Genomic DNA, 26,957 nt, shown 5'->3' with positions numbered 1-26,957 from the left:
CTTCTCTCCCTCCCTCTCTCTCTCTCTCTCTCTCTCTGAGAATGTCATAGCGAGGGAAGATTCAGCATTCAGCATTAGTTGGAGAAACCTAGTGAGTTGGATGGTGATACTTAAAAATTGCTTCTCTTGGGGGTGTGGTGTTTAGCAGGTCCAAAGTGTACATACGAAGAGCCCTGCTGGTTCAGACCAACAGCCTATCTAGTTTAGTATCCTGCTTCCCATAATAGCCAAGCAGATGCCAACAGGATGCCCTCAAACAGGCCATGAAGTTCTCCGGTGAGTGGTATTCCCAGGCATGTTGTGACCTCTGTTTCTGGAGGTAGCATATAGTTTCTTGTGGGTTTTGCTTTTATCTTCTAAACACATTCTTCCATGATCCTCAACACAGCCACAACCTGAAGTGACCTGTGTTGGCCTGGGGGTGCTACCACCATTTATTCCCTGAAATAACTCGCTTAAAATAAATAAGTGAATCTTGTGTGTTAAAATAAATAAGTAAATCCTGTGTGGCAGTGCATTCTGGTAGTCCCAGATGCTATCAATAGTGGAAAAAACCCCAAAAAACTCAACCAACCATAGTTCTATATCAGGTAGATTGTTGGCCCTGATTTTTTTCTCTCAAGTTTCCTATGACCCAGTGAATGGTCTGGGAAAATACGAGGCTGTGACGCCGCTGAAGCTGAGCAGGCTTGGCTAATGGGAGACTTGCGTAAGTCTGTGTAAGAGTGGAAAATAAGTGTCGTTATTTTTTTAAAGAATTCTTGGTTTGCTGTGTGGTTTATTTACTCAGGCTGCATTCTGGAGTCCTAATTGCATTTGACCAGCCTGCTACATCTGAGGTTCAGATAAGGATTAGGAAGCCATATCCCTACCACAATGCCTCAAAACATCATACTGAAATAAGGAAACCCTGGTTTGATGGGTGTGGAGAGCAACTCAATCGTCAGGGCTAGGTCTGATCTGGCATGGAAGACTTTACAGAGGGTGAGCAGCCAATCAAGAGTTTAGACCTAAGAGATTCTAGAGCCAACAGAGAAGCTTAACGTTGGTCAGGCCTTTCAGATTGGGTGTTTGGTTGAGGTTTTTGGCTGTGAGATGAAGCTGAAGAACTCCAGGCTTTAATTCCACAATGCCCGCCGCCAACCCCGCAAGACTTCCTTCCCTGGTTCTTTTGTTGTTTGGGTTATTTCATTATGTAGATCACAGTGGTGCTGGTGCTGTACAGAAGCCCAGTCAAGAAGGCCTCCACCCTCACTCGCCACCTTTGCAAAACTTGCAAGCTCGTGCGTCAGAAGCCAGAGAATGGCACTTGAGTGGAAGCCAGGGGACAAGAAACTGGACAAAAAAGGGTCAAAACAATGACAGCCCTTGATGGATGGAGGACAGTAGAGGCGCCTGTTGCTTTCCTGGAATTGGGCATTGCTCCCTCTCTTGCCAACCCTTGCGGAATGAGACTCTTGTGAAAGCTTAAACGTTTGTGTCATCTCTCCCTCCTCCTCCTCTTCCCACTCTGTCTCTCTCACCCCAGGCCTTGGAGACCTTGAATTAAAAAGCACAATGAGAGAGGAAGGAGAAGAGAAAACAGTCTCATTCCCTGGCAGGACAAAGGATCAAAGAGGCATCTTAGGGTTGCTTTCTCCAGGCGTTTGGCACCAGTTGCCGTCAGCTGCCTTCCAAACCAAAAGGCTCTTTTAAAGCTTTGGGAATCCATTGAGAAGGTGGTGGTAAAGCAAAAGGAGGCTGCAGAAGGAATAGGCCTCTCTCTCTCTCTCTCTCTCTCTCTCTCTCTCTCTCTCTGGGCTCCTCTAGACATCCTTTGCTCATGATGATATCAGGCTGGTTACACATGATCCCGCGTTCAGTACTCTTTGTGCCTGCAAAAGTTTGGCGGCGGACATCCTGCTTTGTTTTGAATTGGCGCATGTCCCATAGCTTCCTGCTGAAATTCTGTACCTTTTAATGCTGCAAATGTTCCCGTGTGTGTGTGTGCGTTGCCTTGCTTTTGTTGTGCTGCAGTGCGAAAGAGCCCCTTCCAGACAAGCATAATGCAGTAACATTGGGGAAGCATTGCAGAACAACTGATAAAGCAGAATGATGATGTGTGGATGCATCAGTAGAAGTCCGCTGCTAATGCATTGTTATTGTGTCAGTGGTGTGTTGCAGGATACACCCACAAAAAACACGCCAACCAGTTTGGATAAGGCTTTTCCCATATCTCTCTTTGCATGCCACACTTTGCCAACATCCCATGGTTTTCATGGGCCTAGCGCCTTCCGGGCTGTACATGTGAAAGGTCATAGGTTATACCGCTCCTATGAAATGCCACGAGACATCCCTGGAAGTAGTGGAGCCATAAGGGCAGAACTTTGGTACAGAAGGTTCAGAGTTCAGGAGAATGAGCAGGAGGAAACCCAAACGCAGCAAAGCTGGCTTACTACATTTAAAATAAGTGAAATTAGAAATAAGTGAAATAATGATTTCTAATTCCCGCGTGAGACCCGTAATTTCCTGACTGCACCATTGCCTGGAGGAGGGTAGCCTCTCCATAATGTCCCACACTGTAGATCAAATGTGGGGCTCCCATCAGCCCCAGCAAGCATGGACAGTAGCCAGGGAGGATGGGAACTGAGTTCAGCAACATTTGGAGGGCCAAAGGTTCCCAACACTTACTGTGGATCATGGAGGGGGGGCAGGTGGGGAATGTGCTTAGTGATGGCTTACTTGTTGCATTGATTTCAGCAGAATCAAAGCACAACTAACTTAGTCTGGATTTGACACATCAGCACTGGCTCTCTTGACTGTATTTTTATTATGGCTCAAGTGTGGAAGGTGAGGCTTTCAAGGTCAAGGGGATCAGCATAAAGCTGCCTTTTTTATTGCAGTAGGTTTCCGGATATGCCAGCGGTTCTGACATTTGCACAGCTGCAGCTCGAGAATCTTTAATACATAACAGATGAGATTGGATACATCCTGGGTTGAAATGCCACTTAGGAGATGCATGTAACTAGAAATGTAAAATTTCTGTGAATTTTGAAACCTTGCGGTGTGGTTTTGCGTGGAGTTTGTCAGTGAGAGTGCCAGACACAGACCTTTTGAAGGAAACGTACTCAGTAATTAACTTTCTAATCAAAACTAATCTTATTTTACTACTTTAACACCATAAAATGCATCATTTATAACCTATCATGTAAAATTTTGCTGTTTGGATTTTTAAAAAAAAAATTACAGGAAAACCCCCCCCCCCAATTTTTTATTTCTTTCTTTTGCGGGATCTGTAGCACCACCTAAGATAAGCTCCAGGATGAGTTTATGACTACTAGTATGTATTGTTCAGTAGCATCTTCAGTAACTGAAGTTGGAAAGGAATGGTCTTCCTGATCATAAAGGCTGATGACCCCGTTGAGGGTGTGAGTGTTTTCTTCCTGTGGAGCATTCCTCAAGGCTAATAATAATAATAATAATAATAATAATAATAATAATTACTTTTACCCCTCCCATCTGGCCGGGCCTCCCCAGCCGCTCTGGGTGGCTTCCAACAGGATATTAAAAACACAATAAAGCATCAAGCATTAAAAACTGTTTAGGGCTGCCTTCAGATGTCTTCTAAAAGACAGATAGTTGTTTAGACAAACTTGCCCTGTGACAACCTGCCCACAATATATATATATATATATATATATATATATATATATACACACACACACACACACACACACACACACACACACATATTACATATTTACATATTTACATATTTTGTCTTGTTTTGCACTGAAAATTTTATGTACTGCAGTCACATCTCTATCTAGCCTAAGATTACAGTAGACATGACTTTGCAACCAGCAGTGCTAGAAACTTGCCCTTTATTCTTTAAGGGAAACTGAGCTATTTCAGAAAGCGTAATTCTGCAACCAATACCACATTCTTCCCTTTTCCTGCTCTCCCAAGGAGTTGTGGCATACGCTCCAGATTCCAGATTGCTGGACTCACTTGTGGGAGGTTTGGTGAGACTCTGTTGCCTTTCACTCTCTTTTAACTTCATATAATCCTGTGAAATGATGACCTTCCTAGGTGGTAGGAAGATCAGGCTCAAGGGAACCATTTATCTTCCATAGCATGTTGTAGACTGGTTCAGCCAAAGACCTATGTCATATGCGGACGGCATCCCTAGCATCTCAGCTGGTCAAAATGGACTTAGGGGCTGGTTCCTCGTTTCAAAGATACAGCCCACTCAGGCAGCCCTTCTGATGGTTTGTGGAGTCTTCCAGTGCTTGGAAGTTGGATCAGATTCCAGGCTTTTCCTTCCGGAGGGAAGGAAGTGCAGGAGCTGTAGGATTAAATAGTGGCTTGCTGATAGTGAAGATGCCAACTGCTCTCTGGTGGTCTGCAGGCTCTAATGCAGCCTGACTATGCATGAAAACACCCTTGGGCCTCTTTGCCACTTTGGGTAAGGCTGTGTGTGCAGGTATGTGCCTCTTTGTGGATGAGGACAACTCTGTGCTTGTGGTGTTTCGTCTGCGCTCGGTTAAGTTTCCTGTGGCTCATTTGCGCACAATACTGTTGGTGGAAATGGCCTCGGGGGTCAGTGGAATTAAGTGTGTGCATGCTGTTCTCAAGGGTCATGGGTGTTGGGGGTTTCCCGTTTGTATGGGAAATGACATGGGGAGTTGGAGAAGGTCGCAGGTGTGTTTTCTGTTCTCACTGTTATTGCATACAGTTAATTCTGTTCAAAGCATTATGTGTTCCAATATATCCCCGTGCCCCATATTTTGTGACAAGAAAAGCAGGATTCTGCAACCTGTTCTCTTTGTTTATTTTAAGGACTGATTTTATTAATTTAATGAGACTCTTTATACCTTTCCTTCCTGCTGTATAGCACACATTTTCCTACTGTACAATTTGTCCTTCTGCAGCCTCCCCCCTCTTTTCCCCTATTTATTCCACTACTGTTGCTGGTCATGGGAAAAGGCAGAGAGCATGAGATCTTCTGCAGATACCATTCTGACATCTGAGATTTCTCCAGCTGCTGCCCATGTATTTTCAAAAAATTTATAATCACGAGGGCTAGAAAATCATTTTATAAAAATAAAATAAAGCTAGACTAGGATGCTTGGAAAGCTAAATTCTGCATCTAAGCTCACATGCTATGTCTTCTATATTTCCTTGTGGAACTGCGTTGCCCACTTGTTCTCAAATGTATTGTGGAGTCATGAGGACTAGACACTTGTTTGTGGGTGTTTAAATGAAAGATTCTCAGGATGCTTAACTGCAGGACAATGAGTTACGAATTTACTTAATTCAACCTTTAATCCAAGGCTCTTTTGCTCACTTACACCTCCCCTGCTGTGGCCAAAAGGATTCCAGTTTTGCCAGCTTCTCTGCTATCTATTTTATTTATTTAGTTCCCATCTTTTCTCCAAGGAGTTCAAGGTGGTGTGCATTGTTCTTCCTTTCTGCATTTAATCCTAAAAACAACCCTGTGAGGTGGGTTAGACCGAGAGGCAGTGATAGGCCCAAGGTCACTCGGTGCGTTTCATAGCTGAGCGGGGATTTGAACTGGGGTCATCTTGGTCCTAATTCAACACCCATACCACTACAGCAGCTTGGGGGTGAAGGCAGGAGAATTGGCTGCTGAAAGAAAGAGGCAAGGGATACAGCAGCTATAATTCCACACGCACCACTTCAAGGTGGCGGTATCAAGAATCAGGCTTCCATCCATTGGTGTGATGATCCACCTAACTTGCCAACTTCAGCTGCATCTTTGACAATTTCTGAAATGAATGTTGGAGCAGTGGGGGTCCAGGAAGCTGCCAGTTCACACATTGTGTGAGTGGATGGTGCTTTAGAGTGGGGAGGTGCCCTAGTGCAATGTGCAAGCTGACTCAGATGCTTCCTGAGCCAACGCCATATGCTTCCTCCCATTTCCCCCCTCTCCACGTGACATCTGATGTTGGCACTCTCCATGAAATCCCAATTTTCCAGGCACCGCCTTTCTGAGGCTGAAGCATTGTGTGGCTGGGGGAGGGGAAACGTCTTGCTTTCCACGAGGAGCCCCCTACCTGCCACTCAGGTGTTCGGAAGAGAGGGTGGGGTGCGTGGCACCTGCTCCGGCCTGGTAAGTGTGTGAACCTGGTAAGTGTACGAACCAAGCCTGAGTGGGTTTTCTTTTCGTTTCCTGTGGTTGTTGCAGGTGGCAGGCAATCGATCTCTAGCCTGGTGAGTGAAGTCCCAAGACTGCAACTTGGGGCGATGCAATAAACAAAACAAAAATAATGACGGCCTCCTCTCTCGTTTCCCATCTTTCATTGTGTTTGTGTTTTAAGTTTTTAAACAAAAAAATCTTTCCCGATGTTGTTTTGTTTAAAAAACGAACAAACCCCACACCACTGTTTTCCCCAATATATTTGCCTCCTGCACCCACCGTTCATCCTCCCCCTCCCACTGCCCCCAATCCCTTTCTGAATTTGTTTGTTCCTGAATTTCCTCCTTTCCTGTCCTTAACCAGGCGTCGGGCGAATTGCAGGAGGGAAGAAACCTGGACTCTGTTCCCTTTGTTTAAAGTCACCAGGTTAGTATCTGGGGTGGTTGTATTAACTGGTGGGATCCTCTCCCTTCCATCCGTCACCGTTTTAACTGTTCCTCCGAAACCACACCACCAAAACACCCAGTCACCATTCTTCCATTGCAACCACCTCATGTAGCACTTGGACCCCTTTCCTTATTTTGCGCGCATATATATGCTTTTTAAAGTGTGATTGGAATCTTAGTCACCATGATGCCTTTCAGGCTTGGGAGGAAACCTCTGTTGCTTGTTTTGTGGTTTTTTGCTAAGGCGAACAGTGAATCATTTGTCAGTGCCTGCTGATTTAGAAAGGGTCACTAAAGCCTCACTTCCATGCTGTTCCTGCCCAGTGAGGGATCAGGACTGTTGTCACCTGATGATGAGCAAGCTGATGTTGGTCTCTGCTCCTGCTGTCTATGCTGCTCAGGCATAGACAAACCTGTCAATTTCAGTTTATGCCAGTTTCGTGTTCCCTTCTACCAGTCTTAAATTCAGTTTGCCCCTTTGTGATTGTAAAAAAAAAAGTAAAGTGGGAGAAACATATGGATGAAAAGCTGTATGCATTTTCACAATACATGTATTTTGTCTTACAATTTTGCCTAGTGTGAGCATTTTTTGCAAGCAGTTTCCCCCAAGCAGAATGTGGTTTTTGCATGTTACTTTCACAGGCGTACGCATTTTTTGTACATGTTCTTTGGCAGGACAACTTTCATTGCAAAATCCAGAGAAGTGAGACGGAGAGTTGTGTTTCGATTTGTGTATTGGTTTTGGAAGTGCCAATTCAGGAAGTTTGCATTAAACGGCAAACGAAGCAAATTTGTTTCCCCACCCCTGTCTATGCTCTGTTGACCTCCTTGGCTTGGTTTGTCCCTGCTTACAGCAGTCCTTACAGTGACTAGTGTTTTGCTGGCAGTCTTTTCTCTAGCTTTGTGGGGTGGCTTGGGGCTTGGGCAAGGCGCCATCATCTCATTGCTATAGTACAGCCCTTTTGCTGCCCCTGCACACTGGGCCCACTCCACAACTACTTTTTTCCTTGCTCTCGTCACTGCTTGACAACCATATGTCAGGAGTGCTCTGATGGTGTTTCCTGCTTGGCAGGGGGTTGGACTCGATGGCCCTAGTGGTCTCTTCCAACTCTATGATTCTATGATTCTATTCTATGCTCACTGTTTTCTTATTGCCATGCCAAACTCCAGTGGTAGATCCCGTAATCCCAGAATTGTAGAGTTGGAAGGGACCCTGTGGATCATCTAGTCCAACCTCCTGTAATGCAGGAATATCCAGCCATCCCAGGGATTGAACCTATGACCTTGGTGTTAACAGCACCACGCTTTAACCAATGGAGCTATATCTGGGCATTCTTCATTTTGGTGAGTGCAAGTGAACAGGCTTGTGCAGTGGCCTGACTGAAGCTTATATCCCTAACTGCGGACTCTAACGGCCTTTATGCTGAAGGAATTCCATTTTTAGCCCAATGACTGTGGCTTTATTGTAAGCGATGGCTTTAAAAACCAAACAAGCCCAACACTAATAAAAATATAATAATAGGAATGCAAAATGCACTCTAGCCTTCGCAGCAGCAAACCCTGCTGCGTCTGTCACAATAATAGATTTTATTTCCATGGCAAACGCTGGCTTTGAATGTTCTGGGTGAGCTGCATTTTGAAGTGAGACAGCTGCCAAGAAATGCTTAAGCCTATTTAAATTAGCAGAGAGCAGCGGGGTATGTGTGTGCGGAGAGAAAAGAGTGTAAAAAAGGAAACATATCAAGAGAGAGTAGAAACTTGTACTGCCATTATTTATTTATCATTTATGTCAGCCTTGCTAATAGGCCCCAGAAAGTTACTAGCTGCAAAAATTTGTTTACTAATCCTGCCGTCTCACACATACCTATGACGTTCAGTGCAATGCTGTGCCTTGGAACTAAGGGCCTAATGGCATCTTATACCTGTTAGTTTTATTCAGCTCCGGCCCTTGAGCTGATACGGCTCATCTTGCCTTGAGCCCAGCAGAGTATAATCCCAGAGTCTACAAACGAAAGGATAAGGTCAGGTATTGCTATACTTTATTTCTAAGCTATACCGTGAACGCACAAGTAAACATCTTGCCTCTGTGAGAGCATGAGAATCCAACAGTATCTTGACTGTGGAATGAAAACATAGTCCTGTGACTACCAGCAGCTGCTCATTGAGGGAAACAGAAACCAACAATACCAGGGGTAGAGAATCTATGGCCTGTCATATATGGTTTGGACTCCAACTCCCATCAGCATTCTTATAAATGAATTTATTTGTTTATTTATAAACCATACTTTCATTGGGACCTGAAGCAAAGTATGGCAATGAAAACACCGAACAGGTTAGTAAGAGTTGATTGGCAAAGGATATCAGGTTTGAAAGGTGTCTCTGAATATTGTTTTTAGAAGATGTCTACAGATGAGCAGGGATATAGATCCTGCCAAATTTCTACTGGCAAGGAGTTCCACAGGGCAGGGCCTGCCACATTAAGGCTCAGACTGAACCTCAGGGGCATGTGGGACACCAAAAGTGCCCCTGTCAGGAGACCTCAGTGGTTGAGGTGGCGCAAAAAAAGGAATCAGGTGGTCCAGATGGCTAATGGGAGTTGTAGTCCAGCAATATCTGAAGGGCTGCAGGTTCTCCAAAGTTATCTTAAATTAAGTACAAGAGCCTGCTTAAAGCTGCTGCTTTAATGGCAAAGGAAAAGCAACCCCATGAGATATGCAGCTGCCCTTTCCCAGACAAAAACCCTCCTTGTTGCTAGATGCCACTGAAGTATCTGGGAGCAAATAGTTGTTGCGAGCTGCGGGCAGCCATTTTAGTCCATCCTGTATTCACTGTATATTCGTGCAGCTTTAGACTGTAATCCTAACCGGCTTTACACTGAAATAAGTGGCACTTACATCTGAGAAAGCATGCATAGGATCAGTGCCAGATTTACGAATAAGCTAAACAAGCTACAGCTTAGGGCCCCATTCTCTTGGGGCCCCCCAAAAAATGTAAAGGGAAAAAACACCTGGATGTACATTTCCAAAATATAAGATAAAAAACCCAATAAAATAAAACCTACATTGACAGTGTTTTGTGTTGTGTAGGCTCCTATGATGTAAATAATGGGCCCCGCCTGCTAGCCTGCTCCCTAAAATATCACATATTTTGTTATGTGCAAATGGCTTTAGATACCTATGAGGTCCATAAATTAACATATAGCATATATTCAACACAAAAACAGCGACAATTTGTTGTTGACAAAGGACAGCTGGACATATAAAGGGCCCCATTACCTTCAGTAGCTTAGGGCCTCATCAAACCTAAATCAAGCCCTGCATAGGATGCACCACAGGAGCTAGTTCTTTCCTAGTTAACCAAGGTCCTCCTTCCTCCTCTCATTTTTCCTCACTGTGGTGGCCAGAGGAGTCATTGGTTATAAGCCATCTGGAATTTGAGCCATGGGGTTATGCGGGGGAAGCAGGGATATTATTTTGTTAGGGAGAGCAGCCTGTGTGGCAAAAGGGTTGATCCTCCAACGCTGTAAAAATGAGACGGTGGTCACATTCTCCCAATATACATTTAAAACATTCTTATGTCACTGTGTCCTCCAAAAATCCTGGGAGCTATAGTTTGATACGGGTGCTGAGAGTTGTCAGGAGACCGCCCCAGAGCTACAGTTCCCAGCACCATTAACAACCAGCAGTTCCCTGAATCTTTTGGGGAAGTCATGATTGTTAAAGTGGTATAAGAGTGCTTAAATGTATGCTGTGGATTAGCATAGATGTTAAGAGACTGAGCTGTGAATCGGGAAGCTGTGAATCTTGCCTCTGCCATGAACTTACTAGGTAACCTTAAAGCAAGCCACTCTCTCTCTCAGCCCTATCTCCAAATATGGGAGATCATGCCACTTGTCTGATCTTATAGGGTTAATGCAAGAATTATAACAAGGTAATTGATAGGAAGGATTTGGAACGCTTTTAAATTGCTATATAAATGATAAGTATTGTTTTTATATAGACCAATTCATTTTGGACTCGACAGCATGAGGTTTGCTAATATAAAAGGTGAAACAAGGTTGAGGAATTCAAAAAGGTCTGGTTGTGCAGTCTCAACCTTCATGTGTAACATGCTATTATAATACATTTTATTTTGGTACTGCTTGGGAGGAGGGAAGGGTGAATTATATATGGTAAAGGGGGATAGTTAATGTATGATGAAACTTTACATTTCTTGTTGGTTTGATTTGGGTATCTGGAAGATCTTATCCAGTGAATTATAAATGGGGGTGGGGTGGAAACCTGGGTTACAATAGAACACTCCCAATTGGCAAAGTGCTTTGGAATGTTTTTGCACTTTTGTGTAATGCCAACAACCCCATAAGGTAGGTGAGTCTTATTCCCATTCTGCAGATGGGAAACCGAAACTCAACCCCACTTTTGGATGCAGCCCCGCTTTGCAGCAGCTATTTGCAGAAGCCTCTTTCTGTGTAGTGCAGGGCAACCTGTGATCAATTGGACATTGTTGGATTGTGACTCCCCATATCCTTGCAACTGATGGGAGTTGGCACCCAACAACATCTGGCTGGTCACGAGTTCCACACTTCTGATGAGGGATTGCATTTGCTAGATTGTGATCAGTGAGCCCATGGCAGAACTAGGAATTTGGCAAAGGACCACACTCAAGTCTGCCCAGTAGCCCATGGACTTTATATTGGCCAAAGATCTGGATTTTGTCCCAAGTGACCCCTCAGATTTGTTGCACCAGGGTCCAGGGCCTCAGGTCCTGTTTCAGCATTTTATTAAGTCCTTCTCTCAGCTCTACCTACCCCAGTCTGGATAAGATTATTGTTAAAGTTTATAAAGTGGCTCACAGCTAATTGCAACCATTCTCACCCATAACAATAAAACCAGTCAACAAAAGCAATAAAAAAAGATTAACACACAACAACAGCTGTGTGGGAGGTTGTGGTGCTGGGGAGGGCTTCAGGGAACACCACAGCAGAGGCTGCTGCATACTACAGTGGTACCTTGGGTTACAGACGCTTCAGGTTACAGACGCTTCAGGTTACAGACTCCGCTAACCCAGAAATAGTACCTCGGGTTAAGAACTTTCCTTCAGGATGAGAACAGAAATTGCGCGGTGGCAGCAGGAGGCTCCATTAGCTAAAGCGGTACCTCAGGTTAAGAACAGTTTCAGGTTAAGAACGGACCTCCAGAACGAATTAAGTTCTTAACTTAACTTGAGGTACCACTGTATTTTGCATACATATAAGCTTGTATTGATTTGTCACAAGTTGCCCTTAATATATTTCATGACTACTTGAACCTCCTCAGGTGTGTGTGTCTGTGTCTGTGTCTGTGTCTGTGTCTGTGTCTGTGTGACATGCACACCTCTTCCAACCAAGGATAACACCTCATGCGTCAGATGACATCTACCGTAGTCCACAAAAGCTTATGCCATAATAAAACAATTAGGTTTTAAGGTGCCACAAGACGTTTTGTTTTTGCAGCTATGGGCCAAAATAACCCCTCCTTCCCTACAGACCCTCACAGATGTTAGTGAAGATCAGCGCCGCCTGCTTGTCTATTCTTCATTGATGCCGAGAAGGCATTTGACAACGTCTCCTGGCGTTTCATGAAGGAAAATTTAAAAACGATGGGAATTGGTGAAGGATTTAGAAAAGGTATTGAGGCTATTTATCAAGAGCAAAAAGCCAAACTTATAATAAACAACAATATATCGGAGGCCTTTGATATTGCCAAAGGGACTAGGCAAGGCTGTCCCTTATCCCCTTTGTTATTTATAACAGTGTTGGAAGTGTTTAATAAAAGGTTAAGGGAAACACTGGAGGTTAAAGGAATTAAGGTAGGAGGCAAGGAATTCAAAATAAAAGCATTTGCAGACGACCTGATATTAACATTGGAAGATCCTAAGAACAGTTTACAAGAAGCCCTACAGAAACTAGAAAAATTTGGAAGGTCTCAAGCTCAACAGGAATAAGACTAAAATGATAACAAAAAATATAACCAAGGAAGATATAGTAGAGCTAGAACAAAGGACGGGAATTATGGTTGCTAAGAAGGTAAAATATCTAGGAGTGTGGATCACAGCAAAAAATATAAACTTATACAAAGATAATTACGAGACTACTTGGAAGGGTGTCAAGAAAGATTTAGAAATCTGGGAGAGATTGAAACTTTCCTTCTTAGGGAGGATATCGGCTATTAAAATGAATGTCCTGCCCAGAATGTTATTTTTGTTTCAAACTATACCAGTAATGAAAGGACTAAAACAGTGTAAAGATTGGCAAAGGATCTTAGCGAGATTCATTTGGCAGGGAAAAAGATCACGAATAAAAATGAAAATACTGGTAGATAAAAAAGAAAGAGGGGTTTTTTCTTTACCAGATTTGAGTTTATATTACGAAGCGGCTTGTTTAACGTGGGTGAAAGACTGGATAAAGCTAGAGAATACTGATATCTTGGATTTAGAGGGCTTTGATAACAGGTACGGGTGGCACTCGTACCTGTGGTACGAAATGGTGAAAGTTCATAGAGGCTTTCTAAATCATATAATTAGAGGACCATTATTTCAAGTATGGGAAAGAAATAAGAACCTGCTGGAAAAGAAAACCCCATGGTGGATCTCACCAATAGATGTCTTAACTGTCAAAAAAACTAACATGGAGGGGGGAAAAGCTACCTATGAAGATCTTACCAATAAAACTGATCAGGGCATAAAACTCAAGCCCTATGAGGAGGTAAAGAATATACTCACGGGGTGGCTGCAATACCATCAAGTGAATGATCTGTTAAAAGATGATAAAAAGAAACTGGGATTTGAAGATACAAAATCTAAATTTAATGTGGAAGTCATAGAAGGTAAAAACAAAACATTATCTAGGATGTATGACCTCTTACTGGATTGGTATACAAAAGACAAAGAGGTGAAGGAGGCCATGATAAAATGGGCCATAGATATTGGTTACAACATTGACTTTGTAAAGTGGAAAGAATTGTGGAATGTAAATATGAAATTCACAGCGTGTACGGCACTAAGGGAGAACCTCTGGAAGATGACTTATAGGTGGTATCTCACACCAGTGAAATTGGCTAAGATTTATAAACTGAAGATTAAGAAATGCTGGAAATGTGGAGAGGGGGATGGTGAGTTCTATCATATGTGGTGGACATGCAGTAAAGTAAAAGGCTTTTGGGAACTGACTTACAACGAACTTAAAAAAAAAATTTAAGTATACTTTCCCCAAAAAGCCTGAAGCTTTCCTGCTAGGAATAGTTGGCAAGGAAATAAAAAAAGAGGACAAAAATCTGTTTCTATATGCCACAACGGCCGCTAGCACTATGTTAGCCCAAAGCTGGAAAATGGAATTGATACCTACTATAAATGGCTGGCAGATCAAGATGATAAATTATGCTGAACTAGCTAGAATAACAGGAAGACTACGAGACCAGGATGACCAGAAGTTTCATGAAAATTGGAACAAATATCTGACGTATATAAGAGATAAGTATAGAACTTCAATGACTCTGGCAGGGTTGGAACAACTCTAACAGTGTTTGGCAAATATGTAAAGGAGATAAAACACGTAACTTTAGAAATTATCTGATACTTACCAATGAAGTGAAGGGAAGTCCGAGGCTCGGCGGAGCCCAAAATAACTGTGTACTATATATATGATTCTTTTAACAGCTATGTTATATGCAACTTATGTAATCTAGACTGTATATATGTATAATCAATGGAAAACCAATAAAATTTTATATGGGGGAAAAAAAGACCCTCACAGATGTTAAGATCAGCAGAAAGGGTTTTGTTGGTGGTTCTGTCACCCTCAAAAGCTCAGTAGTGATAGCAGTGGCCCGGGAGGGGGCATTCTCTCAGGCACCTCTTATGTTGTGGAATTCTGTTCCCACAGAGGTCCATCTGGTGCCTTCATTATACAGTCGTACCTTGGAAGTCGAATGGAATTCATTCCGGATGTCCGTTTGACTTCCAAAATGTTCGGAAACCAAGGCACGGCTTCTGATCGGCTGTAGGAAGCTCCTGCAGCCAACCAGAAGCTGTGGAAGCCCTGTCGGACGTTCGGGTTCCAAATAATATTCACAAACTGGAACACTCACTTCCGGGTTTGCGGCGTTCGGGTTCAAACGTCCAAGTTCCAAAGTGTTCGGGATCCAAGGTACGACTGTATAGTTTCTGTCATACGATAAAGACTCACCTCTTTACCCTGGCCTTTGACACTTGAGATACATGCTTTTGTGGTGGGGGGAACACCTCCCCATTCCTGAGACTTGTTTAAATCGTTTTTCAACATTGAATTTTAAATTGATGTAACCCGCCCTGGACCTGATGTTGAGGGGCAGGATTAAATTATCCTCAACATCCTCATCATTATCATTATTTAACAACAACAACGCCACTCTATAATTTAGGCCCATTTTGGATCAAGCAGAACCTTAGACAATTTGGAGCTGAATTATGGCTGTATCTGACTCGTAAAAGCCAGTGTTTCAGCACCATTCGCCATTTCAGAGTTTTGTTAGTTTCCAAAATGATTTATTGATTTAGTCAGCAAAGAGCTGCTTCACACACCCATGTGTATGACTCGGTGACAAATCACATAAGGCCTTGAAGTGGAACGTATCAAATGCCCGCACTGAAAAGTGTTGCAAGGAACTGTGTTGGCTGTTTTCATACATATAAGTCACTTAAGGTTTGCAGTCATTTAGTGGCAAATCTGCCTGTGTGAAAATGCTTATCGAATTGTGGAAAGGTTGCATATTCCTGGAAAGGGCAAAAAGAGAAAAACCCTCCCTTGCCTTTCCAAAATCCTATGACCCTACCCTGTTTGTATGATAAAAGCATTCTTCTGTATTCATACGTTGCCCAGACCCTGTGGAAGCATGTCTGTTGTGGGAATGTCACAGGTTCCCCATCCTTCAAGCCTGTAATATGTATATTGGTGCTTAGAAACTGCAAATCTCTCCCCAGCCAGTTGAGAGTGACTTGGAGTGCTGTCTGAGAAGCGGGTGCAGCGGTTGTCACCAGCATGTCCTGAAAAACGCATGCAACAGCTCCACCAATGGCCAGGAACAAAACATGCCTCTGGTTCCAGTTGCCTTGCTGTACCCCTACCAGCAACACCTTTGACCGAGCGTTGGGAATGACCTGTTGGTTTTACAGAGGCTGCAGTGCAGAAGGGAACCCTTTTCACTGATCGCCCTAGAACTTCTGGTCATCTGGTGATGCTGGTTTGAGACAAGTTCAGTGTGGACCAAGGGAAGTACTCCTTCAAGTGATGCATGATTAACCCACAGAATTAATTGCTACAAGTTGTAATGATGGCCAGAGGCATAGACAGCTGTGAACCTCCCATCCTACCTGACTTAGGAACTTTCCTCATCCGCACACCCCCTGGCTCCGCTCTTGAGGATGTTGCTCACGTTTTGCTCGGTGTACCCTTTTTGAGGAATGAGTTGAGTAATTGGCTGGAAATGAATGAAAGCCGCCAACAGCTGATTGCCCCTTATTAACAGCGCTGTAAAATTCCAAGGAGGAAAGCTGCATTGGCATATATTGGAGACTGACAGAGGCACAGATGTAGGCACAAGCTTCCTACTGCAAGATCTCCCTCTGTTTGTTTTTCAGGCTTGTTTTGTTTTATCATGAGGGCTCAGTCCACCAGTGTTGTGAAGATACTCTGTATTTTTCAATATTTGACTGTAAATCAGTGCCAGATCTACAGATTTTTCCATGGGGGCTACCGCCTTCACTACCACTCCACTCTCCCGCAGGTTTGTGTCCTTCACCTCCACTTCTGGAGCCAAGGAGCCCTGCCCAGCCTCTCTGGATTTCAGAAGGGGAAACGAGAGGCATTCTGGGTTGCCAACCCCCCAAGCCCCGTATCCCTCTCCTTACAAGCTGGGCTCATTCACCACGAAAAACTTGAACCCTGTGGCTCCCAGAATCAGGCCTCTGCACATTCAAGGCTATGGAGAAATGACTAAAGAAGATTCCACCTAAACATTAGGAAGAACTTCCTGACAGTAAGAGCTGTTCGACAGTGGAATTTGCTGCCAAGGAGTGTGGTGGAGTCTCCTTCTTTGGAGGTCTTTAAGCAGAGGCTTGACAACCATATGTCAGGAGTGCTCTGATGGTGTTTCCTGCTTGGCCGGGGGTTGGACTCGATGGCCCTTGTGGTCTCTTCCAACTCTATGATTCTATGATTCTATGACTAGCCCCCAACCCACGTATTTGACTCTCCCAATGCTCAGATCTGGGCTTTGAGTGGCAGGAGAGACACCTCACTGTCCTGGCTCTAGTGCACCAGGGGTTTTGCCTATGCACTGGCACCGCTTTGCTTCGTGTCCTTGCAGAAATGGCTCTTCTGTCCTGGCCAGCCTCTGGACGCCGACGGCTGGCTCCATCAATGAGTTCCCAGCTAGCAAGCTGTGGCTGTTGCAGGTTCAAGTCTGTCCTCACCACTTAGCACAAACGTCGCACTCAGGAGCAGTGCTTGGAGAGCAGAGCAGCAGTGGGACATGAAGGGCAAGTCATGCTTTTTCAGTCATAGGTTAATCAAACAGCAGATTATATGGGTTGACCTTCTAAGATCCAGGTCAAGGGGGTCACATATGACAGTCAAACATATGACCCCCCTCCACCTGCTAGTGTGAAATGGTGTAGCCCAGCAGTGGCAAACTTTGGGCTTTCAAATTTCAGTGGCACCCTGTGTGATGCCAAAATTTGATGCCTCCCCGCTTCTCGCCTTTTGTTCTAAGTCATTGTTCTGGCGTCCCCTGCAGCACCCTTTTGGCATGCCGCCCAGTACAGGGAACTCTCCTAAATCCGCATTTAAGCCCAGGAACAATTTTAACACATGACCTGCAGTTTTTGGTTAACGAGGCCTCAGTCTGCATTCCCCAGCTGTAAAATGGGAACAATAGCAGCCTATTTCGCTGGATTGCTGTGAGGCTGAATGCAGTGGAAGACTGGAAAGTACCTGTGCAAATGTCCACAGAAGTCCTGCTTCAATGAGAAACTGAAGGGGGGGGGAGTCACATAGGCAAGTTAGTTCAGATCTGTGCAGATGGAGGTTGGGGGAATGAGGTTTGGCCTTCCAGGCTGCTAAGGGATTCTTTTTCAACCTTCCCCACTTAGCACCTCCTTAGAGAGGCCAGGCCATCAGGGCTCCCACTTGCAGCGTAATTGCCCTCCCACAGCAGGAAGCACAGAGAGGAATAATTCACAGCCTCAATGGCTTTTTAATAACTCTGTGCTTCAAGTCAATTTCCATTTTGCCTTTTAATTAAAATTACCATTTTCCCTAACAACAAGAAGCAAAAAAACAAAACAACCCAGGGGGAAAAACAACAAAAAATTCCAACAAATGCTCTTCTGTCTTATTTCTGATCTTGTTTTAGTTCTTGCATTCCAGCATTCTAGAAATAAATTTCTCCCTGTACAAAGATGTTGTGTGCTCCCAACCCCCCTTTTTTGGCCTATGTGGACCCCCACCCCCAAGACATACATGCAACTTTTTCAATATGATTCCAGGGTAATTTCAAAGTGCCCTAAATAGCTTGGGGCCAGATTACCCAAATAATCATCGTCACCCACTTAGAATAATAGAATTGCAAAGTTGGAAGGGACCAAGTTGAAGGAATCTTTTACCCAATGTGGGGCTTGAACTCAGGACCCTAAGATTAAGATTCCCATAGACTTGCCCAACCACAGATACCATCTTCTGAATAATTTTTCTGGGTGTACCCACCAAAGTAGGATTTGCAGGTGGCTGATGGAGAGAGGGCCTTCTCAGTAGTGGCACACCAGTTGTGGAATGACCTCCCCAGAGTGGCTTACCTGGCGCCTGTATGTTATTGTCTTTTTGGAAATAGGCAAAGGCTTTATTACAAAATTTCCTAGGCTTCTTCAATCTGTGAGCCCTCCACACACTTAGAATCTGCATTCCAGGATTCCCGTGCAGAGTCATATTGAATTTATCCAGGGTGCTCCACAGCTTGTGGAGCCAGTGTGGTGTAGTGGTTTAGAGCGATAGACTTGCAATCTGGGGAACCGGGTTTGCGTCCCCGCTCCTCCACATGCAGCTGCTGGGTGACCTTGGGCTAGTCACACTTCTCTGAAGTCTCTCAGCCTCACTCACCTCACAGAGTGTTTGTTGTGGGGGAGGAAGGGAAAGGAGAATGTTAGCCGCCTTGAGACTCCTTCGGGTAGTGATAAAGCGAGATATCAAATCCAAACTTTCTCTCTCTCTCTCCAAACACACCTCTCCCAGGTCTCTTTAAAATATTTCATTTATTTACAAATATACAAGTAGAGCAGATGCAAAGGCAATTGTAAGAGCCCTAGTAGATCAGACCCAAGGCCTACCTAGTCTAGCATCCTGTTTCCCATACTGGTGAATGAACCCAGTGCCTACGAGAAGATCCCACAAGCAGGAAGTAATAACACTCCCCAAATGCATGCTGCCTCTGGGTCCTGGAGTAGTCATTGATAGTAGCCCTGATCTCCATGGATTTTTCTAAATCGCCTTTTAAAGCTGTCTAAGTTACTGACTGTCAATATAATTTGTGAAAGCAATCCCATCATTTAACTATGTGCTATAGTATATAGATATATAGATATGATATACATATGGTATATGGTAGATATATGATCTATATGGTGTGTGTGTGTGAGAGAGAGAGAGAGAGAGAGAGAGAGAGAGAGAGAGAGAGATATGCAGGTGGCACTGTGGTTTAAACCACTGAGCTTCTTGGGCTTGCCAATTGGAAGGTTGGCAGTTCGAATCCCCACGGCGGAGTGAGCTCCCTTTGCTCTGTCCCAGCTCCTGCCAACCTAGCAGTTCGAAAACATGCCAGTGAAAATAAATAAATAGGTACTGTTGCGGTGGGAAGGTAAATGACGTTTCTGTGCACTCTGGCATACGTCGCAGTGTCCCGTTGCGCCAGAAGTGGTTTCGTCATGCTGGCCACATGACCCGGAAAGCTGTCTGTGGACAGATGCCAGCTCCCTAGGCCTGAAAGCGAGATGAGTGCCGCAACCCCATAGTCACCTTTGATTGGACTTAACTGTCCAGGGGTCCTTTACCTTTACAGATAATTACAATGAAAACAGCATGGCACCAGCCATTAGTTAGGTGTGGAGGAGTAATGCCTTCTGTGCCATTTTTGCATTTGGAATCACACATCCTTCCTCTGAAACAGCAGTTTGATTAGCTGGATGGAATGAGTGGGAATGCAGTTGCTTAGATTAGGCCTGTCCTTCCCACCAGCAGGATTAATAGCAGCTTCTGGAAGACGGGTGGCGGGGGTGTTTTTGATTTGGGTAATGTTGGAGGGGTGAGGTTAAATACCCACTTCCCCAGTACTACTGCCCTAATTCAGACTGCTGTCCCCGCTGTTTGCTTTATTAAGTGTGTTTATTTTAGGGACAAGGATTTGTTTTAAAGGAAAAGCCACTAATGGATTTCCTATGTCATGGATGTTTTTTGGCTGTTGTTCTAACTTCTTTATATTCCATCGATGCCAAAACAGGCTTCTAAAGTATAAAAACCAGTTGCACAACATTTTGTTGTTGTTGTTTAGTCGTTTAGTCTATTAATTAAAATAAACAATAAAGCAACCCCGCTAATTAAAACACACAATGCAACTAAAAACACACGTGGCTGGAGTCAATTAAATGGTCCCACTAGCAGAAGCTCAAGCAAGGATGTAAATTAGTACAACCGGACTTTTCACCACTGCTTTTCATGCCCCCTGCAAATTGGCGTTTTTGTGTGGGGGTGGGGTGGATAACCCCAAAAATAGTGCAAAAAAAGTAGAGGAAAGATTGTTCCACCAGGTGAGCAGAAATGCTTTCATTAATGGCTCAATCTCCTAAGGCAGGCTTCCTCAAACTCGGCCCTCCAGATGTTTTTGGCCTACAACTCCCACGATCCCTAGTTAGCAGGACCAGTGTTCAGGGATGGTGGGAATTGTAGTCTCAAAACATCTGGAGGGCCGAGTTTGAGGAAGTCTGCCTTAGGGCTACATTTCATTTCTCCCATTGGGTTGTATCTATTGCTAGTTCTACTCTAAGTAGAACTCAGTTGGATACAACCTGTAAATGCCAGTATTCTGCATCTTATGCTGTTTGGTACGTCTAACTGCTGGGATGATTCCATAGGTTGGACTCCAGCTCCCATCAGCTGCAGCCCAGCATGCCCAGTGGCCAGGGATGATGGGAGTTTTAGTCCAGGAACACCTGAAGGGCCACAGGAACCTCACCTTGATCTACCGGCTGCAGCTTCCCTAGTGGAGGCATACACACACACACACACACACACACACACACACACACACACACACTCATACACACACACCCCTTCATTAAGCTGCCTTAAAGCTTTCAAACTGGAATGCTGGTGCTCCATAGGAAAGGCATCGCCCTCTCACCTTCCTCTTTGCCTTTGAGAAGGCTGTCATCAAGGCAGAACAGGGTTATGGTAACCCATTCTGCAAGAGATCCTTGGCGGAGTGCAGAGGGCTTGAGCCCAGGGCTTCCATACCTCTGGGCCGAGATCCATGCTGTATTTTTCCTTCCCAGCCCATGGAAAACAAAGACATTTGTTTCCAGTGGCAGCTGCACTGCCTCCCAAGTGACAGTGCGGCTGAGTGTTGCTGTAGCCAGGGAAAGAATAAATGCTTTCTGAGTTTCTGACAGTGGTCCCCCTGTCGGTTCTGGAGTGGGGGAGCTCACTCTTATGCTTTCTGACATCGTCACAGCTCCTAACCCGGGGCATCCGAAATGCTGGTTTGTGCATGAGTTTGGGGGTTTGTCAAACCAGAAAGGAGCAGATCTGCTTGCTCTGTGCTGTGTTGTCTTTTTAAAATGGGAACAAGACTTCAAGAGGGAAAGGGAGGCTCTCTCTTTCGAAGCATCTTTTGACAATTTACTCTATGCGCCTTCGAGGTTGGCAAACCCATTCTGCATTATGATGGCTTGGAGCAGTTGTACGTATTTATGTACGCATATTCATTAGCTCAGGGGGCGCCAACCTTTTGGGGCTTGTGGGGGACATCTGCAAAGAGTAGGAAATGTCATGGGAACCAAACACTTACATACACGCACATCCCACCCTGTACTGCTGGATGCTAAAGAATGCTTCTTTTGCTGGACCTTTCTTCCCACAGGCTTCTTCTGGTTTCTTGCCTCCTTCACTGCTTGTGTTCCAACCTGTCATACTATTTCTTATCAGTCCTCCTTACTTAGGTGGGTAGGTGGTGTAACAGCTAGTAACCAGCAGCCATCTAGCTAAATCTCTTATTGTGTCCCTTACTGAAGCATCTTGTAAGTTGTCAAGCTAGCCAAAAAAAACTCATGGAAAAGGCCACCTCGCTTAATTTGCATGGCCATAGAATCATAGAATTGTAGAGTTGGAAGGGACCCTGAGGTTCATCTAGTCCAAGGGTCAGCAAACTTTTTCAGCAGGGGGCCGGTCCACTGTCCCTCAGACCTTGTGGGGGGCCGGACTATTTTTTTGGGGTGGGGGGGAATGAACAAATTCTTTTGCCCCACAAATAACCCAGAGATACATTTTAAATAAAAGAACACATTCTACTCATGTAAAAACACGCTGATTTCAGGACCATCCGTGGGCCGGATTTAGAAGGTGATTGGGTTGGATCCGGGTCCCGGGCCTTAGTTTGCTTACTCATGATCTAGTCCAATCCCCTGCAATGCAGGAATATGCAGCTTCTCCCATACAGGGATCAAACCTGCAACTTTGGTGTTGTTAGCACCATGCTCTAACCAACTGAGCTCCTCAGAGTTTAAATTTCATGTCCAAAAGACTCTTAATTCAGAATGCATATTTTCTTATTTTGCCTGGCTGTGTTTGGCTTGCACACTTGGTTCTGAACCCAAGAAGGGCTTGAGGGGTGGCTGAACCACCAGGGTATATGAGGAGACACCTGTTGGGTGAACAGCGCGACTCACAAGGTATTTGTGGGGGTGAGAGAGACCATTTTGTTCCTTCCAAACACTTCTGCGATTCTCTTGAGAGTTGCAAACAAAACGGTGCTGGTGAAGTGTCCCCCCCTCCCCCCAAAAGGGAGACGTGATGTTGGATGCGAAGGTGAAGCGAGGCAGCCCCCCTCCCTTTCCTTTCCATCTCCCGAGGTGTCTGCAATTTGAACACTGACAGGTGCAGGGATGATGAGCTTCCAATCTGTCAGTGCTGTTGATATACCTATAATTACTGTCTGATGTGCCGGAATTAGAATGAGAACAGAGTTGTCTGGTGCCGACAGGGGTGTCCTTGGCTGTCTTGCAGAGGGGACAGAAGAGCATTGGGGCCTTGCATGGAAATGGTGGCCTCTGTGGATGCTGCCGACCTCTTACCACCATTAAGGAAAGGTGCAGGGCGAATCTGTCGACGCTTAGCCCGTGTGAGCTGCCCTGCTGCCCCCAGGAGGTGCTGTGTAGTGACTTGGGGGCCCGTTTTCAGGACTGCCTTGGTGCGTTGCTGAAGTGTGGGATTCTGAGTGCCTATCCGGGGCCTGCACCATGGCCAAGCATGACCTCTTCAAAAAGAAATTCAAAAGCCAGGAGGCTGCTATAAAGAGAGGCACAAATGGATCACACTCAGATGGAAACATTTGAGTCTTGTTGTTGTTGTTGTTGTTTAGTCGTTTAGTCGTGTCCGACTCTTCGTGACCCCATGGACCAGAGAACGCCAGGCACTCCTGTCCTCCACTGCCCCCCGCAGCTTGGTCAGACTCATGCTGGTAACCTCGAAAACACTATCCAACCATCTCGTCCTCTGTCGCCTCCTTTTCCTTGTGCCCTCCATCTTTCCCAACATCAGGGTCTTCTCCAGGGAGTCTTCTCTTCTCATGAGGTGGCCAAAGTACTGGAGCCTCAGCTTCACATTTGAGTCTATGAAGGTTAAACAGAGGGCATGGGGAAAGTGTGAGTCTGATTAAGGCAGGGATGAGGGATCAGTGGTCCGCCAGACATTATTGGACTCCAGCTCCCATCAGCCCCAGCCAGCATAGCCAGTGGTTGGGAATGATGGGAGTTGTAGTCCAGCAATATTTGGAGGGCACCAGGTTCCCCACCCCAGCAGTGAGGCTGCCCCTTACATTGCTCTAGCTTCCATTTGTGCACCTTGCACTCCATCCATATTTGGAAGGTGCAGAGAAGGGCAAGCAGAATGACTAGGGCGCTAGAGTCGCACCCATGCAATGTTTGGGCGATGGTGGAGGCGGTAAGTGCGAACCTATGCATGTCTACACAGAATTAAATCCCATTAAGTCCACTAGGGCTTAATCCCAGATCAGTGGGTAGGGGATTTCAGCCTGAAGCCAGGGGGAGGGCATGTTAGAAGCATATTAAATTATTAACGGTGTCAGTTGCGCATGCGCTGCCATCTGCGCATGCACAATGGCTGCCTGAGCTGTACACAGCTTGCGTTTTCAAATAAGGTGGAAGCTGGTTTGAAGGAAAGCACATCAGACAGGAGCCTCTCTCAATAAATTACAGGATCAATGTGGATTGTGGCTAATGCCATGTGTATGTGGCTTCAAACATCAGCAGCGATAGTGCACTGGAGCCGGAGTAAACGATAATGTGACCGCAGCCTTTGGTTCTGCCCCCTATTTCAAGGTCCTGTGTCCCCACCTGTCCTTCACTTTGACAGCATCTGTCCTTCTTGTTTAGAGCCCAGGCTCTGCTGGAGAGAGAAAGAGGGAGCGAGAGCTGTTGCCCCCCCTTTCCCAAATTCAGCAAGTTTTCCCTCTCCTGACTTCAACAGCACCCACCCAACTGTCTCCAGCTCTGGAACGTGGCCTTGGAGCCTGTATCCTAAGCCAGTGGTTTGTCATTCGCATCACAGTAAGGACTACTAAAAGGGGTCTGGGGAAGAGATTCGGAACCCATTTAGCAGCTTCTGCTCAGAAAAAGAGAGAGAGCAGGACCTCAATTAAACTATTTGTAAATCGTTAATTTAAGCATCTCGCTCAGATGCCTTAAATTGCTCTCTCCCGTGGCTTACAAATGGGGAAAGAGCAGTGAAATACAAATGGAGCACCGGAGGAGGCGGGGAGAGAGAATGCGGCTTGCTTACTGTTTTTTTGGCAGTGGTAATAGCGTGTTGCTAACAGAGTCCTGATTTAAATCAGGAATAAATCAGGAAACTCTTTAAAAAAAGATCAGTGTGCAGAGAGGAGGAGAGGCCCCCAGGTGAGGCAAACGGAGGAGGCAACAGAAGGTTTGTTCATGCATTTGTGTCTTCTTTGTGGGGTGTCTTCTTCCTTGGTTCTCTGTCTTCTGAGTCCTAGTATGTGGCAGCTAATTTCTGTGATGTTAAATGGTTCATATAAAGGCCTGCCCTTCTATGAGACAGGGTGAAAGTGACCTGTTTCAGGAGGCACCAGGAAAGGTGGGTGGGTGGAAATAGATGGAGGCAGGAGCTGGATGGTGCAGCAAGACTTTTATTTTTAAAATATCAGCTGTTATTTGGGGATGGGAGGAGTGAGGAGGTTGCCATCAAGGCCTTTTCTTCAGGCAGCAAAATGTCTTGGGCTGGCACTGGGCTGAAAGCTTGCTTAGAAAGATGCCTCACTTTATCTCATATGTAGGAAATGGAGCTGCATCTATGGAAACACACTTTGCAAATGCTCAGAGGCGCACTGTGTTTTGTTCACGTATTCTAGCATCAGATTTAGAATGGATTCTGGGCCAGAAGTCTTCTTTGAGATTAATACCTTGAGCGCGTTGGGTGTGGTTGATAGAGGAAGTAGTGCTAGGGAAGGAAGAAGTGGAGGTTTGTTTGAATTATAATAAAAAAGGCATTGTCACAATGTCTAACTTGATTGGTTGTTTGGCGTTCTGACATCATCACCACCATCATGTGATCACTGATTGGCTAGCATCATGATGTGAGAAAGAAGTAGCCTAGAAGAAGGTGGGGGGCGATGGCAAATGTGCTGTCAACATGAAGCCTCCTCTCTTTAAAGGAAAGTGTTGGGGCTGATGCCTTGGAGCAAAGCAAACAGGGAGCAGGCTGGCCAGTGTGGACGGTCTGAGACTCGTTTAGCCTTCCTTGAAGCAATGAGTTGTTCAGACTCTGAGCTGGAACCGCCTATCTGTCACCTGAGAGCACCTGAAATAGAAGCTTCAGTGCTGCCTCTACAGCTCACCTGTATTGGTGGCAAGGCAACAGCTCCCCCTCTTGGCAAGCTACCATGATAATGCAGTGAGTTAGAGGCTTGGGACTGGTTGCCAGACTCCAAGGTTCAAGACGCCTTAACCAATAGGAAGGAAAATCACCACTGTTGGAAAGGTAAGAATGTGTTTCAGGCTGCAGAAGGACTTTCTCATCCATATGGTCTCAACGTTGCAGATTTCTCTGCTTTAAATAGTTCTCTTGTGTCCAAGCCTCCAGTGTCTCCAGAATCAATGCAGAAACCTCTCCAGCAATCCTTCCAATGTTACATTGCGTAACAGGCAGTACTTTCATCATTGACTTCTGTATATTTTTAATTACCGCCAGCGATACATACTTATCAATTGGATTGTGGTAATTCCGTGACCTTTTATCTTGTTTAAGCTGCTTTAAGCCTCTTGGGTAGAGGTCATCCTTTCTGGGGGGGTTGTTGTTTGAGTGGGTTTCATTTTGTATTTTAAGCTGCCGGCACAGTTGCCTGGGGAAGAGGGGGTGTGGCAGGCTGTCAGAAAGCAATTTCCTTGCCGCGTTCCATTCCTTTTAGCATCTCTCTCTTACACACCTCAGTGCTTTTCTCATTTCAAAGGGCAGCAGAAATCTGCACTCATCCTTGGCCGATATGGCCTTGCTTCTTCCTCTCACGGCATTGGTTATCTCTTCTCCAACCTGCATAGACTGAAACGAAAAGTGGCAGGCAGTGGAAGACAAATCCTGCTTCAAGCCTCCCCTGTAGAGTGCCCAGGCACCAGATTTCATCCCTGGCTGAGGGTTGCTGGGGTGTCTGTGTTTGTGCAAACCATTATTTCACCTTAAAACCCTTAATAATCCCTGAAACCCATGCTTAAAGCCAAAAAGCGTGGTCACCTGTCCAAGTTAGGATCTGAAATCACGTTTTCTTTTATCTGGGGGCGGTCTTAAGCAGGTTGGCATTCTGTGTGTGTGTTTTTTTAGGGATGGAGGAGAGGTTTGTTTGGTCTGTGTCTTTAAGTAAGCATACCTGATTATTAGACTTCCTGGCATGGCTCAGAATGTAATTTTTCATGCACATTTCACCCTACTCCCAGTTTTGTGATGCAATTCAAAAGCCTACCAAAATGTGTAAAAAGTACATTTAGTACAAAACATGTTTAGAAAT

At 45.1% G+C, this 26,957-nt stretch overlaps 1 protein-coding gene across 6 annotated transcripts in view; it reads left to right on the top strand.

Moving 5' to 3' along the window:
- The window catches only part of SRCIN1 (SRC kinase signaling inhibitor 1), a 331,708-nt gene that overhangs the window by 98,180 nt on the left and 206,571 nt on the right, over positions 1 to 26,957 (top strand). For 4 of the 6 annotated variants that reach the window (XM_079949239.1, XM_079949240.1, XM_079949242.1 and 1 more), the window contains one exon: positions 6,506 to 6,568. The exons of the other annotated variants lie outside the window; for them this stretch is intronic. The gene's annotated coding sequence lies outside the window, so the exon portion shown is untranslated. The remainder of the gene's footprint in view (positions 1 to 6,505; positions 6,569 to 26,957) is intronic. 6 annotated transcript variants of the gene reach the window in all.

This window comes from Podarcis cretensis, assembly GCF_951804945.1.
Source record: "Podarcis cretensis genome assembly, chromosome: 13".
NCBI classification, from domain to species: Eukaryota; Metazoa; Chordata; class Lepidosauria; order Squamata; family Lacertidae; genus Podarcis; species Podarcis cretensis.
The sequence above is the reverse complement of the archived record's forward strand: the minus strand, read 5'-3'. Positions and strand labels throughout refer to the sequence as shown.